At 43.7% G+C, this 14,918-nt stretch overlaps 1 protein-coding gene across 4 annotated transcripts in view; it reads right to left on the bottom strand.

The window, feature by feature from the left end:
* LOC147673643 (protein S100-A16-like) overlaps positions 1-14,918 on the bottom strand; it is a 126,582-nt gene that overhangs the window by 87,522 nt on the left and 24,142 nt on the right. For 2 of the 4 annotated variants that reach the window (XM_086947582.1, XM_086947583.1), the window contains exon 1: positions 12,820-13,035. The exons of 1 other annotated variant lie outside the window; for it this stretch is intronic. The gene's annotated coding sequence lies outside the window, so the exon portion shown is untranslated. Of the gene's footprint in view, positions 1-12,819; positions 13,067-14,918 lie in introns of those variants that run through there. One more of the 4 variants, XM_086947580.1, reaches the window with a different exon arrangement.

Below are 14,918 nucleotides of genomic sequence, written 5' to 3'. Positions count from 1 at the left end.
CGTCAGGCATCCACAGCAAATTGAACTGCTTAAAGCTATCATTGTGCTGGCGGACTGTATACCTTAAAGGTTCTTCATGGGCATGTTGCCGTTCAAGTGCTCCTTGGGTACTTTGGAGCTTGGATATATATATGAACCCAATCCTGTGTTCACAATCCTTCGAAAAACAGGCACCAACTCCGTGGGATTCCAATCAAGGGTCTTTATTTGCAAGAAAAAACGATCAGACGCGTTTCGGTGGACAAGTCCGCCTTGCTCACTACATCATTGTGTGTACACATATTTATATACACACACATATATATATATACATACACACACATATATATATATATATACACACACACACACACACATATATATATATTTTTTTTATTTATTTGTTTATTTATTTTCCAAAGTACCCAAGGAGCACTCGAACAGCAACATGCCCGTGGAAAGCCTTTATGGTATACAGTCCGCCAGCACAATGATAGCTTTAAGCAGTTCAATTTGCCCTGGATGCCTGACGCATTTCGAAGATGAATATAACAACGCAAGATGCCCTTAGCTTTCTGAAAGCAATTGACAGTTCTCTGCCCCTCCGGGTTAGAATTCAGCATGCCTTTCCACTTTACTTGTTCAATCAACGCCCACCAGGGGGCTTGTGTTAATAAAAAGTCGGAAATGAGTGATGCAGTCTTCGAGTGTCATTTTGCAGCCCATGAGGAAGGGGTGGTTCCCTGAAACGCGTCAGGCATTCTAATTGAACAAGTGAAGTGGGAAGGCATGCTGAATTCTAACCCGGAGGGGCAGAGAACTGTCGAGTGCTTTCAGAAAGCTAAGGGCATCTTGCGTTGTATATATATATATATATATATATATATATATATATATATATATATATATATATATATATATATATATATTTTTCATTCAACTCCAAGCTCCCTCAGCTATCGGCTGAAAACGGGACACAGACACCAGTTGAGTGCTCCTTTTTTACTTTTATTCAGTCACGCTGTACATGGCAAGAAAACGCGTTTCGCCCACCTCGTGGGCTTGTTCACATAACGAGGATAGTTGTGAAAGTCTTTATACAACATGCACCATGTGACCGCCTAAATGGCACAGTAAAAATGGTAAACAAACTCTACACATGTAGTGGTTTCTATTACAGTAAGAATACTAGTTTGACCAAAATTATTAGTTTGGCCAAAATTATCAACATTGTGCAAATATCATAGTGTGCAAATAATGCAGAATCCTGAATCTATAAGGTGTGCAAAATAATGATAAGTACAAATACGGCTAGATCCTTAAAAATGCACAGTACAATACAGGTATACTATTGGCATAAAAACAATTCATAAGCTTAAAAACCTTTAAAATGAATTGATATACTGCGTGCAAATAATGCAAATTCCTAGTTTTTTAAACTGTACAGGAAGATACTATTTACGAATACCACTAGATTACTGATGTATCAAAAAGTGCTCACCGCATTTCAGATATATGATGACATAATTCATAAAAAAATATACAGATAATGCATTTGTTACTAGAAATGGTGTATAAAATGCAGGATGCTTGCAATATAACCTGATCTATAAATACATATATGTGTTGAAAAAATATATATCAGGTACCACTGTGCCAATCACATAAAATGCTAAATTAATCTTTATAGACTCAGCTTAGACGCATATTCTTGACATGTAAGCATGGTGGAATTAAAGCTATAGAATTGTGAACGTAGATGGCACTAATTTCCTTAAAAACCAATTGGAATTAACCTCCGATACCTTATTTCTGGCCTTAGATCTCCCCTATTGTATGCAATATAATAAAATGCTCATTGTATTAAGATCAGTACTTGGTACCCAATTATATGGGAGTATATGTAGATTTTTTCACAGTTTCCTAAAAATCAAGAAAGTGCAAAATGGTGCTAGTGCAAATAATTACACAAAGTGCTGTGCATTAAAATCTTAACTTCAAAACAGAGGGGAATATATAGCAGAAAATTCCATTGCAAAGTGCGTAATAACTCTTACAGTACCAGGGGCAATAGGAGGTCAATATGCAGAAAATGAAGGAGTTTTATAAGAAATTATGTAATTCCTCCCCATGTTTCAATCCATTACGAGCTCTAGTGTCCAACTCTAATATGAATTTCGATTCAAGTTTTCTCAAGAGTTTTTCCCTATTACCACCTCTTTTTAGTGGTGGTACTGATGCAATGACAAAATATTTCAAATCATTGAGAAGGTTTCTATGTACTGATTTGAAATGTCTCGCTATGGGGTAAGTCATGTCTGAATTTACAATAGCTCTTATGTGTTGGAGGATGCACATGTGCACTTGCAGTTTGGTGCTACCCACGTATTTGAGTCTGCAGGAGCAGGTTAAAACATAAACTGCATATTCAGTGCGACAATAATATCTACTTCTCAACTGACAGATACTAGGGCCATATACCGTGGTGTATTGGGTCGTGTTTTTCCTTTTCAATCTCTTGGGGGCTTGCTAGATCTATACTTTACACCATTACACCACAGATTGGTGCGTTTGTGGGTTCTTACCTTCGCTAGGGCTTGTGAAATGGTTTTGTTATCATATCCTCTAGCCCTAAACCAACTGCTACTTTCTCTGCTTTCAAATGCGGCATCAGTGCTGCATATTCTACTTAATCTAAGGAATTCCCAATAGGGGATACTCCTTATTAGATAGCCCAGGTGAAAGCTAGACGCGTGTAGTGTAGAGTTGCCTGCAGTCGTCTTTCCATGGAGAGTAGTCTCCAATTTATTCTCTTTAATATAGAGATGGACATATAGGAAATCAATAGAATCATGATCCACAGTAACTGTAAACTGTAGGTTGAGGCTATTGTTGATATCACAATAAAAACCCTAGCCGATTCCTGTGAACCCTTCCATACCAGAAATATATCAACGATGAAGCGAATCCAGCAAAGGATGTGCTCCTTCCAGATCTCCCCTTGTGCTATCTTAAGAACCTCCTCCTCCCACCAGCCCACGTGTAAACATGCGTAACTAGGGGAGAAGTAGGCTCCCATAGCAACACCTCTGGTTTGCTGGTAAATGTCGTTATTAAACATGAAAAAATTGTTATGTAAAAAAAGCAATCATGTCAACAATCATTTTCCCATGTCGGCATTTTTCTATAGGTCTATTTCTCAAAAAGAATTCCATTGCATTGATCCCGTCAGCATGATAGATACATATATATATATATATATATATATACACACACACACACACACACACACACAAACATTTGCAGACAATGAGGGCATATAAAATAAATTCACCTGTGATAGAAATAATAAATAATAATAATAATAATAATAATAGAGAAGAGCAGAGGCTTATTGCTCTCATGCCTGTCTCCCGCAGACAGTAGCTTTGCTGCAAACCCCCTTTTTCTGGGCACTTAAGTACATTTAGCTCGCAGCGGTCTGGTTTCCTAAAGACACCTTAGGGACATATGGAAAGCTTCCCTGGGAATGTATTCCGCCCATTGTTTACCATTGGCTTTGTGGTTTGTAACTTACATTTGTTTGATGCCTACTTGATGGCTCTCTTTGTTTTAGGGTGTCCAGCTCGGGTTCATCCCTTCCCTTGCCCAAACCCTATTTGCTGTATTCGTCCACCAGTGCTCAATTTCTGTAAACAGGCCTTTAACGCCTTAACTGCAGCAGCAATTCCGCAGCGGGGCGGGCGTTCTAAAGTGTGGGCGGGGCTGCGACGGCAAACGGTCGTTCGCTGCACCAGGAAGGGAGTGCTCCCATCGGCCGTTGGGAGCACGGAAGGGGTTAAATCTTGTTCTTGTCACATTTGCTGTGTATTCAGACAGAGGTCAAATGTCAGTCTCTGTCTTCCTGGGAGCTTGGTGTTAACTTTTCTTTCTCTGACTTAAAAAGGGAGAGCATTATGTGACAATCATGCCAGCTTCAGAGGAGTGTTTGAAGAAGGCTGTCCAAAGTTGTTTTTTTCTACTACACAACAAAATGTGAAATTCTGTAAGTGAACTACGCAGATATTTCAGAATTAGAAAAGCCCAAATGAGCACATTTTTGGTAATTCTGAAGTGTGGTGGAAAAAAATATTTTTAAACGATCAAAACAAATGTATACACTAGGTGATGACATTTCCACACATTATTGTTTAAGCACTGTATACTTTTATCAGTAAAGCTGTAAGTCTGTGCAAATAGAATGGTGATTTCAATTGAAGATGTGTTGTCAAAAATGGAAGTGTGCTACCACACCACGCATATTCCATAATCCATCTCTCCACTCTACTTTGCACCACTCCACACTACGGGCCTGCACCCTACTCTGCACCACTCCACTCTATTTTACTTCACTACTCTGAAATAATCTACTCTATGCAACTGCACTCTATGCCTCTCTACCCCACTCTGCGCCAAGCTGCTCTACTCCACTGCGCTCTACTCTAAACTACTGCACTCTACGCCAATGCACTCAACAATACTTTACTCTAAACCAATGCACTCTATGCACCTGCACTGTACGCCAACTACACTGCATTCTATGCCACTATGCTCTACTCTTCAGCACTCTACACCTCTACACGCTACACCCCTGCACTTTATGCTGTGCCACTCTACTCTGCACCACTCTATACCACTGTGCTCTACACCACTCTATTCTAAACCACTGCACTCAACACCACTTTACTCAAAACCAAGGTACTCTACGCCAACTACTCTGTCCAACTGGACTCTGTGCAAACAACTCTATGCCACTGCACTACTCTTTTCTACTCTGCATACCATTGTACTCTGCGTCACTGAACTCTGCACCACTTTGCAAGACTGCACTCTCCACCATAGCATCCTACGCTACTCTGCACCACTCAAATCTATGCCACTCTACGCCAATGCACTCTATGCCAGTAAACTCTAAGCCACAACACTCTACACCACTCTAATCTATTCTGCACCACTGCACTCTGCCTTGTACCACTCCACTCTACGGCACTTCACTCTACTCTGAAACAATCTACTCTATGCCATCACACTGTACTCCACAGCACTCTACACCACTGAACCCTTCTTTATGCCAGTACACTCTGCGCCACTCTACATTTCTGCACTCTAAGCCAATACACTCTACACCGCTGTATTATACTCCACTTCATTCTAGGCCACTACACTCTGCATTCTATATTCTACTCCATGAAACTATACTCCACGTAACTCCACCCTAAGCCACACCACTTTACCACACTCTACATCACTACTCCACTGTGCGGCGTTCTACGCAACTCCCTCTATGCCACCCCATATCACTTTAATCCACTCTATTTCCTGACACTCTCCACTCAACTACTGCACTCTGACATTAGACTCTATGCTACTTTATGCCACTCTGACTACAACACTCTACTCCACTCAAAGCAACATCCTCTACATCACTCCGTTCTAAACCATGACACTTTATACCACTCCACTGACATTCTACAACGCTCTACTCCCTTCACACTCGACACCACTCCATGACACTACAATTCACTCCACTCCATGCCAGTCAACTCTACAACACTCCACTCCATAACACTCCACTCTACTCCACTTTAAGATACTCGACTCTACATCTCTCCTTTACTCCACTTTTAGCCATGCTGAGAGACAGCCACACTGGTATACAACATGGCTTAAACATATTGGCAAAGCCATTAGCTCTAGCTGTAGGCAAGCCCTATTGGCTTTGTCAATGCTTTTTTTGAGGGAGTGAGAGGGTGTCGTAGGGGACAACAGCGGAAGAGAGGATGTGAGGGGGTGAGGAGTGCAAGTTGATGTGCTGGGGTGGAAGATATGTTCATAGTATGTAGCTAGTTGGAACCTTCAGTGATAGACTGAATTAGGAGCCCTATGTTGACCAGTGGTATATGGCAGATCGCTTCAGTTATTCCATGCCTGTTTGGTTGATTATAGGGGTGATTTATTGCTATAAACTGGTAGAGTAATGGTCGACAGGCATGACCTGTAACAGACCGGTCTCATAGTGTAAGAGGATCAAGCAGTAATATGGAATTATAATTCAACCTGTATGAATTACAATCAGCATCCCAACCACGGAGCGTTATGGTATTAGTATTCGGTCTGGACAGGGCCGGGAGAGTTATATACGAATTGACATTGCTATTTAATACTGAGGCTTGACATAGGTCGGCACTTGATAAGATAGACAACAGAAAATTGTGTGTGCTTCTCTTACTGTTCCCTATCTGTGGACTGCAGATTACACATGAAGATGCAATTATTATTTTGGGTTCTGTCTCAGGGTTGCAGGATGATGCAGTTATCTTGGAAATAGCCATGTTTTGAAGTCCTTTCCGAGTAGGGTATGCTTGTGAACACTTCTAATCTCAGGTGAATAGGGAGTTCCAGAAATTAGTGACTTGAAACTGAGAAAGTGGTTCCTCCTACGGATGCCTTATAACCAAGTGATATGATGATCTCTTGTGCAAGCCTGAACAACTGTGTTTTATTTTGTTAGTATTGCTTGAATTTAATTTGAAGTTATACTGGTCCTATTCCTTGGGAGCCTCTGTGGACAATGAAGAGTTAAACATTGCTCTTTTAGCTGTATGTAGCCATAGAGTGATAGCAGGACTGGAGTCATGCATTCTCTTGGATGAAGATAAAAGAGTCTTGCAGCAGCATGTTAGATTAGTTGTATTTTGTGTAAGATGAAACTGTGGGTGCCAAGATACTAGCTGTTGACACAGTCAAACTTGGATATTACAAGTGGGAAGTTAGCTTGGAGCGTTTGCTGGCATCCAAGGTATTGGCAGATGTGATACCACGTTTTCAAGGAGTAGAAGGTGCTCTTTGTGACCTTGTTAGCATATACAATAAGGATAAGTCTGAATCCATGGTTTCTTACTTTTCTTGTTATTGGGTAGGCCTTGAGTGTATAGAACCATATGTTGGTATGTCTGCCAGTGTCTTATCTTTGCAATGGTGAACTTAAAGTTATTATTCATCACTCATGCATTTATGGCACGAAGGTAGTTATCAAGTTTTGAGTTGTAGAAGTCTTAAAGGCTGTTAGAAAACGGGGAATCTAATTGGCAGAGGTAGGTACCTTTGTCCAAATCTGGACCCTTGCTTCTAGTCAGGGAAAGGGGGATACACACTTTAGATAACCCCTGCTCACCCCCTTGGTAGCTTGGCACGAGCAGACAGGCTTATTCCAAAGGCAATGTGTAAAGTATTTGTACCAACACACACAGTAACACAGTGAAAACACCACAAAAGAATACCACACCAGTTTAGAAAAATAAAATATCTTTATCTAAACGTACCAAGACCAAAACGACAAAAATTCAATATATACAGTTAAAAATATGACTTTAAAAACGTTTCAAGAACTGGTACCATAGAAAACCATGGATGAGTGACTCTTCACCAAAGTACCTGTAGATGGCTGCGTCAAAGTTCTCAAGCCAAACAGTCACAGCGTCGGAAAACAGAGATGAGAGTCCTGAGACCTTGGGGAGGCGTTGCGAAATTTCTGCACCACGCAAAGGATGAGTTGTGTCATATCCGGTCTGTATGGGGAGTGATGAGTCAATCCTTCGTGGCAGTTCAGGTTCGCAAGTGAAGCGTCAGGAAAGCGTGCCGCACGATGCGTGAAACTCCGGGATGCGTCCGCGATCGATGCGGTGGCGTCAAGCAGCACTGTGTCGGTCTTCTTCAGCCTCAATTCCTCGATGCGTCGATTCTTGCAGCAGCGACAGGCGCTGCGGCGCTTTCCGCAGCGGCGCTGCAATGCGTGGAAATTCTTCCCGCGCCGAGGAGATGCATCGGGAAAACAGCCGCAAGAAGATCAATGCGTTGATTTTAGCAGTTCTTCACGTTTCTTCTTTCTTCCAGCTCCCAAACAGCAGCAACAACCTCCAGAGGCCCAAATCTGACACAGGCACCTCTTGGCATGCTAGATCTCACAGGAGCAGAGTTCAGAGGGGCAGTGGGTGATGTTTTTGTGTCTCTGAGACTTCAGAACAGGAGGCCAGCTCACTTCAGGCCCTTGGAGATCTCCTTCAAGCAGGGGACGCAGCAAAGTCCTTTTACTTTCCTTGGCAGAAACAACAATTGCAGGCCAACACCAGACACACAGCAAGGGTAGTACTTCTCCACAGTCTCTCCAGCTCTTCTCCTTGGCAAAGGTTCCTCTTGAATTCCAGGGATGATCTAAAGTTCCGGAGTTTAACCCCTTCCATGCTCATGACGAGCTCAGCTCGTCATGAGGCACAGTTGAGCTGTGCTGATGGCGAGCTGAGCTCGTCATGAACAATGGGGCTCATAAATAGTCAGCACAAGAGGGGAAAAGCCATAGCAGCCAAGGTGTTAAGGTCTAATACTCATAGCCCAAAATGTATTTGTTCGATTTGTGCAAGGGGCTCTGATCTCAGTTCAAACCAGTTCTGGGGGGCACTCTGCAAGTGCACAACAACATCCATTGTCAGTGAGAACTTTGGCTCCAGACACACAACGGGGGCGGATCCAGCATTGTGGAAGGCAGACACAGCCTTATTCAGGTACAGGTGCTATTCCTCCCACCTTTTCAAATGCAGATCATGCCTATTCAGCCTAGTGCTGACTCATCCAGACTCCTGGAGCCAATGCACCTCCCCAGCCCCCGTCACTCCAACACCAGACAGTCAATTCACAAAGAGGCATAGGCACACAGGATGGTTAAACAAGTAAATAGCCACTTTCTAAAAATTCTACTTTCAAATACACATTTTAAAAACCATCTTTACTAACAGATGCGTTATTAAATCCTGATTTCAGGGATACCAAACTCAATTTTTCCATCTTATCCCTATGAAAAGGTATGCTTGTAAAATGTCAAAATGCATTCCCCATTCTGTCCTACGGGGCAAGATAGCCTTTCAATGGTGAAAAACGAAACTAGCAATATTTCACTGTCAGGACATGTTACACACACCAGTACATTTCCTACCTTTCCCATACACTGCTCCCTGCCCAGGGGGTACCGTGGCCTACCATGGGTTGCCCTATATGTAAGAAAAGGGCAGGTTAGGCCTGGCAAGTGGGTGCACTTGCCAAGTAGACATGGCAGTTAAACTGCGCACAGGCACCGCAGTGGCAGGCCTGAGACATATTTTTAGGGCTACTCATGTGGGTGGCACAACAAGTGCTGCAGACCCACTAGAAGCATTTGATTTACCAGCCCTGGCACACTCAGTGCACTTTACAAAGGACCTACTGGTAAATCAAATATGCCAATCATGTATAACCAATCACACTAACAATTTACACAGAGAGTATATGCACTTTAGCACTGATTAGCAGTGGTAAAGTGCCCAGAGTCTTAAAGCCAACAACCACGGGTCAGGAAAAATAGGAGGAAGACAAGTTTGCGGATAACCCTGCAAAAAGGGCCATTTCCAACAAAGGCCATCTGTGTTTTCATCTGCATAGCTGTACCAGGTGATGTTGAATCATTTAATCAGGTCTGGCAAGAGGGTTAGGGTGCTGTTGAAGAATAGAGGTGATATGATAGGCTCCAGGGAGCCAGCACAGTGTTTGGCATGAGGAGCTGATGTAGGTGTGCTATATTTTGTCTGTCTCTGAAGTAAGAGACAATCTTTTTAGAGCATTTCTTGCTGACTTGGATTACGTCTTTGAAGTAGCATGCAGTGGCGGACACTGTCAAATGCCACTGATAAACCTATAAGCAATAGGGCAGCTACTCGGTCTAGGGCGAGCTTCAGGTCAGCCCAAATTGATATAAGAGCTGACTCTTTGCAGATTTTTATAGTGCGCTAATCACCCGTGAGGTTATCCAGGCTCTTGATGGTGGGTAGGTGGGAGTTTGCCTGGAGTAAATCAAAGAGCCGAGTCTTCAGCTTCCCGTAGAATTTGAGGACTGACACAGAGGACCTTATGTGGTGGGTGCAGTTGTTCCAAGCTTTAAGAGAGATGTGTGAGAAGGCACAACCTCCTCCTCTGGTCTTGTGTATGCAGACAATGTGAACGAGAGACAGGAAGAGAGGAGGTGCCTGGAGAGTTGGCAGAAGTGGATGCGTGCATTGAGGTAAGCAAAGCCTATGTTGTGCAGGGCCTTGTAGGTGTAAGGAATGAGTTTGAAGTGGATGTGTTTGTGTAAAGGTAGTCAGTGGATTTTCCTGAGGTGTGGGGGTGTTTCGGAAGGTTGCGGGCGAGTCTTGCGGAGGCATTCTGGATGGTTTGGAGTCTGTTCAGGAGCTGGTAATTGATTCTGGACCAGAGCGCTTTGCCGTAGCCCAGTCCGCTTGTTATGAGTGCTTATGTGATTGTTTTCCTAGTGATTTCCATTATCCACATGGAGATTTCTTTCAGCATATTTAGCAGGTGCAGGTAACCTGTGCTGTCATGCCCAGTTTTTCATCCCAGGTTTCTGACATGGGTGGGTCCAAAGTATGCCAGCCACCACGGGGAAATTTTGTTTCCAGAGATCACCGCCCTGGTTTTGTCCCTGTTGAGCTTGAGGCAGTTGGACCTCATTCACATGGCTACTGCAGCCATGCAGGTGTTGAAGTTGATCTTGGTCACCTGAGTCTTATCTGAAAGGGAGAGTACGAGTTGGGTGTCATCTGAGTAGGGTAAGGGTTTGAGGGATCTGATGATGTCGGCCAGTGGTGTCATACAGATGTTGTATATGGATCAGCCTGAGAGACAAGCCTCTGGGAACTCCAAAGAGGAGCTTTATGGCTTTCGACGTGTAGGGTGTCATCCTGATTTTGTGTTATTCCCTTGAAGAAGGAGCATATCCATTTCGGGATAGGGCTTTGGATGGCAGCCTCAAGTAGTCTTTTGATCATGGTGGAGTGGAAAACCGTTTCAAAGAGGCACAGAGGTCGCTCTGGATGAGGTCCACAGTTTCACAAGGTAAATGTAAATGTAAATGTATAGGCATTTATATAGCGCACTACTTACCCGTAGGGTCCCAAGGCGCTTCGACCGCTGCGAAACCCTTCCTGGCTTCCCTGAGAGATGGTCCCTTAATGGGTATCTCCAGGGTGAGACCAGGCATCCCCGGCGGTCTGGTGGGGCCGTTAGTGAAGATGAGGCAAGCTAATGCCCAGAGTTGCCGAGTGTGATCGCTGATCAGAGTGGGCACCAAGGCGAGAGAATTATCGAGTCCGCTGACCCTGGTCCAGAAACCTGCCGCGCCGGGAATCGAACCCTGGTCCCGGGCCGTCCTCTGCTCTCTGGTCTGCCGCCTCTAACCAGTGAGCCACACTAAGGTGCATCCTGATGTTGTTTGTGGCTGTGATGAGTGTAGTTTCTGTGCTGTAGTTTGGTCAGAATACGGATTGCAAGGTGTCCAGAAGCTGGTGTCAGTCTAGGTGGTTGGTGAATTGTCCGCAAATTTGAATGCATCAGGACATTCACAGAGAACATAGGGGAAAAGAGGCAACAATCAAAAAGCAAGTGATGACCGTAGTCTAAGGTGCAATTCCATAACAGGGTGGCAAACCTCTGGTACCATGTAAAACAAAAAGTCACCACAATGTTTTCGACTACCAATCAACACCCAACAAGACTGAAAGAAGGTAAACTCCTTCTAAGACCTTAGTACACCACAATTTAATCACATAAGTACTCATAGAAAGGCCGTCAGTAAACACTACATAAAAACGCTCTCCTCTATAACACTATAAACTTCGGAACACCCTGAAATAAAATCATTACCAAAAACATTCAGCTTATGTGGTAGTTTCTAAATGAGTATACCACCATAAACTCAAAATATGTTTTCTAAACCATTATAAAAAATAGGTATACTGATAAAGTCAGTCTTACATTCGTCCGTACAGTGCTTGAAATGGTAATATAGAGGTGCACGTTACTGCTTATCCCACAGTACCTGTGTGCTGCTGAGAAGTGCCAGTACTCTCCAACTGAAACCATCGGGGCAGTGCTGAATACTTACGGTACTATCCCTTCCAAAATAAAGAAGTGAGGTCTACTAGACATCAAGATACGTGTTAGATACTGCCTTGGCTCTAATCCTGGTGCGCGATCCATCTAAGACCCCACATCGGGACTACACCCAAGATACTACAGGAGTCTTTCTTGAATAACATCGCATCTGGCTGTTACTTAACAAATGAATTTAAAAATGTACACCTGACTCAGACCTAATGCCAGCAAGCTGTCTTCTAGATAACCTTATTTAAAAGCACATGGGTGCTTTGATTTGCTGAGGGTCCCAGAGAGGCACCGCCATTCACATTAGAAACGGGAGTGGTTGTCCTGAACGGCGCTCCTTTTAAGTACAGTCCGGAGCACCTATTTTGAGCTGAACTCTTGGTTAACCCCATGGATCATTGCCCTCGTTCTAGCAGGACTAATTGTGTCTGCACACACACTGTGTAAACGTTGCGCCCACCATGAACTTGAACAATGCCCCGTTCTCGTATTATGGGGGTTGGAAGGTGTGCTCGTCCATGTGTCCGCCAGGTTTCTAGCTTTCACAGAACGAATCAGCGGGCGCCGGAAGCTGCAGTGCGTAATCATTTAGTCAACGAGCCTAAACTGTATTGTACGCCCTGTAAATGGAAAGCACAGATTTCACACAACATGTGGCGATATGGGACAGAGAGCATGCTTGGTCAACAGGAACGACCGGCGACGTCACTTCTACCAACGGACCACACACACGAAGGTCCTGCTTAGTTATTCAAACACCGTCGGTGCGCATGCAGCGCGCGCATACCATTCACAAGGGGGTGGGGGTGTAAAATGACCGACTGCTTTAGTGGTTACCTGGGCACGGCAGTTAGCGAGGTCCCTTGTGGAGCATTCTGAGTTGCGCTCTATGTTGAGCGTTCACAGCAGGTTTCGTTTTCCCACGTAAGCGGCATTCCCGAGAGGCCCCCGTCGGAATCTCTATCTGATTTGGGAAGCCCTGCGGTGACTGGCATTTCCCGAACCCGATTGAGCAGGAGAGGCTCTATTCTCGTTGTATGGGAAAAATTCAAAAACAAAGGAAGGACTATGCGCTTCATACGACATAACCTAGTCTTACGGAAAAAATACAGGGATAAGTAAGTATATGAAAACGAAGGAGGGACTAGCGAGTTTGTAATTAGGGCTCACAGGTTTATGGTATTTTTTAAAAAAACATTTCCGTCGGCATTTATCCGTCTATATTCTCTGTCCATCTTATTGCTAGTTCTCAATATGTATTTAGTGTTTTGAGAAGGAATGAAGTCGTAACATTTTATACATATTTAGTGTTTTGAGAAGCAATGGAGTCGTAACATTTTATATTTCCTTATTTATTTAAGTGATAAACATGCATGAGGCCTGCCACATGTTAGCAAATGAAGCAGACAAATATATTATAACACTAGAACCCACTGATATTAGCATAATATATAAATATATGTTAACAGATGCCTATATTTAGGAAAATCGCATCATGTTATTTTTAACTCCCCATGCTATCTGCTCATCAGTCAGCCTGGAATTCATAAAGGACAGCATGGAGAGTCTCTCACAAAAAGAAAATTTTCTGCATTAAAAAATAAATGCAGACAGTATAAGCACATTGTTTTCGGCCTGTATCTGTAAAAATCAGCAAAAACGGAATACTGGGAGCCTTATTTGTAATCCAGACTCAGGTTTCACCCACATCCTAAGGCCAGGGCTTTAAGTGGGCTGGGTCTCTCCGGTGCTGAGCACCAGCAGTTCTTAAGGGCAGGTGCCGAAACGGGTCCATATCGGGCTCTCAATTTTTACCTCCACGGTGGGAAAAAAAAGCATAACTCAGCGATAGCACCATCCATCACTGCCTTTGATGTAGCTTCAAAAACACTCATTTTTCAGTATTATATAGCGCAAACGTGAATCCCAGTTACAAAACACAAGCACACATTCATGGTTTGAATCACAGGATGTTGAGCCCACATGAGGCTCAAACCTGCTTTCTCAGCTCGAAAGTCGGCAGCTCTAGCCTTACGCCATAACCTCGCCCACAAGAATGGAAGCAATTTCAATATTATATACAATAGTGAAAGTTGTTGCTTATTTACTTTATGCAGTTTACATCCATTGACAATAGTTCTGGCTAGTTGTACGTGTAATGTTACTTGTGTTACATAGCTGGATAAATTGACAGAAACAGCAAAATAGCAGTGGGGCGGCACACTATGCTCAGTACAGATTTTTTGCTGAAGTGTTTTAGGCCACCCCCTTAATTACATCGGCCTCCCCCCTATGAGAGACCCCCGTTTTTTTCATCCCACTTAAAGCCCTGCCTAAGGCTACCACCACCTAAAGGAAGATGGGAGTGAGAGATAGACATCAGACATCTCCGCCATCATTCTGGGAGGAGGCTTTGCATGGAGTGTTCGAGGCTTAACTATCTGCTTTGAAATGCAGGAAATGTGTTGCTTTTTTGTTGAATTAGATACATTGTTTTAGTTTTAGGAATGCTTCTAATTCAAGGTAAGAGTGTTGTTTGAAGCAGGTACTACCATCTACCATGAACTTAAAATTGGCACCTACTTCTTGCAAAATTCTCCATAAACTTTTTAGGTCTCGTCTAGCTATTGCGTAAGCAATCGCTATGGGAGAGATATAGAGGTGCTCCAGGAAAGCTTACCAAGAGGGCTTTGGAATGCGGATTATGGACAGTGCATGTGCGCCGGGCGCGCGCTTGCCATTTGCTCCCCCGCCCCTCCACCCCAATCACACTTGAAAGGATGCCGCTGGCACACCACCATTCCACCATTTGTCTGAGCCTCGCATCAGACTTCAAAGGCTACCGCTCCCCGCACCCCCCATCACACTTCAAAGGAATGCGCTCCCGCCCCTGCCACAGCTGTACCTCTGCCTCAATCGGTTTCTTTTCTATCACC

This window comes from Lissotriton vulgaris, chromosome 12 (genome assembly GCF_964263255.1).
Source record: "Lissotriton vulgaris chromosome 12, aLisVul1.2, whole genome shotgun sequence".
NCBI lineage: Eukaryota > Metazoa > Chordata > Amphibia > Caudata > Salamandridae > Lissotriton > Lissotriton vulgaris.
Note: the sequence above shows the minus strand (reverse complement) of the source record. Positions and strands in the feature narration are given on the sequence as shown.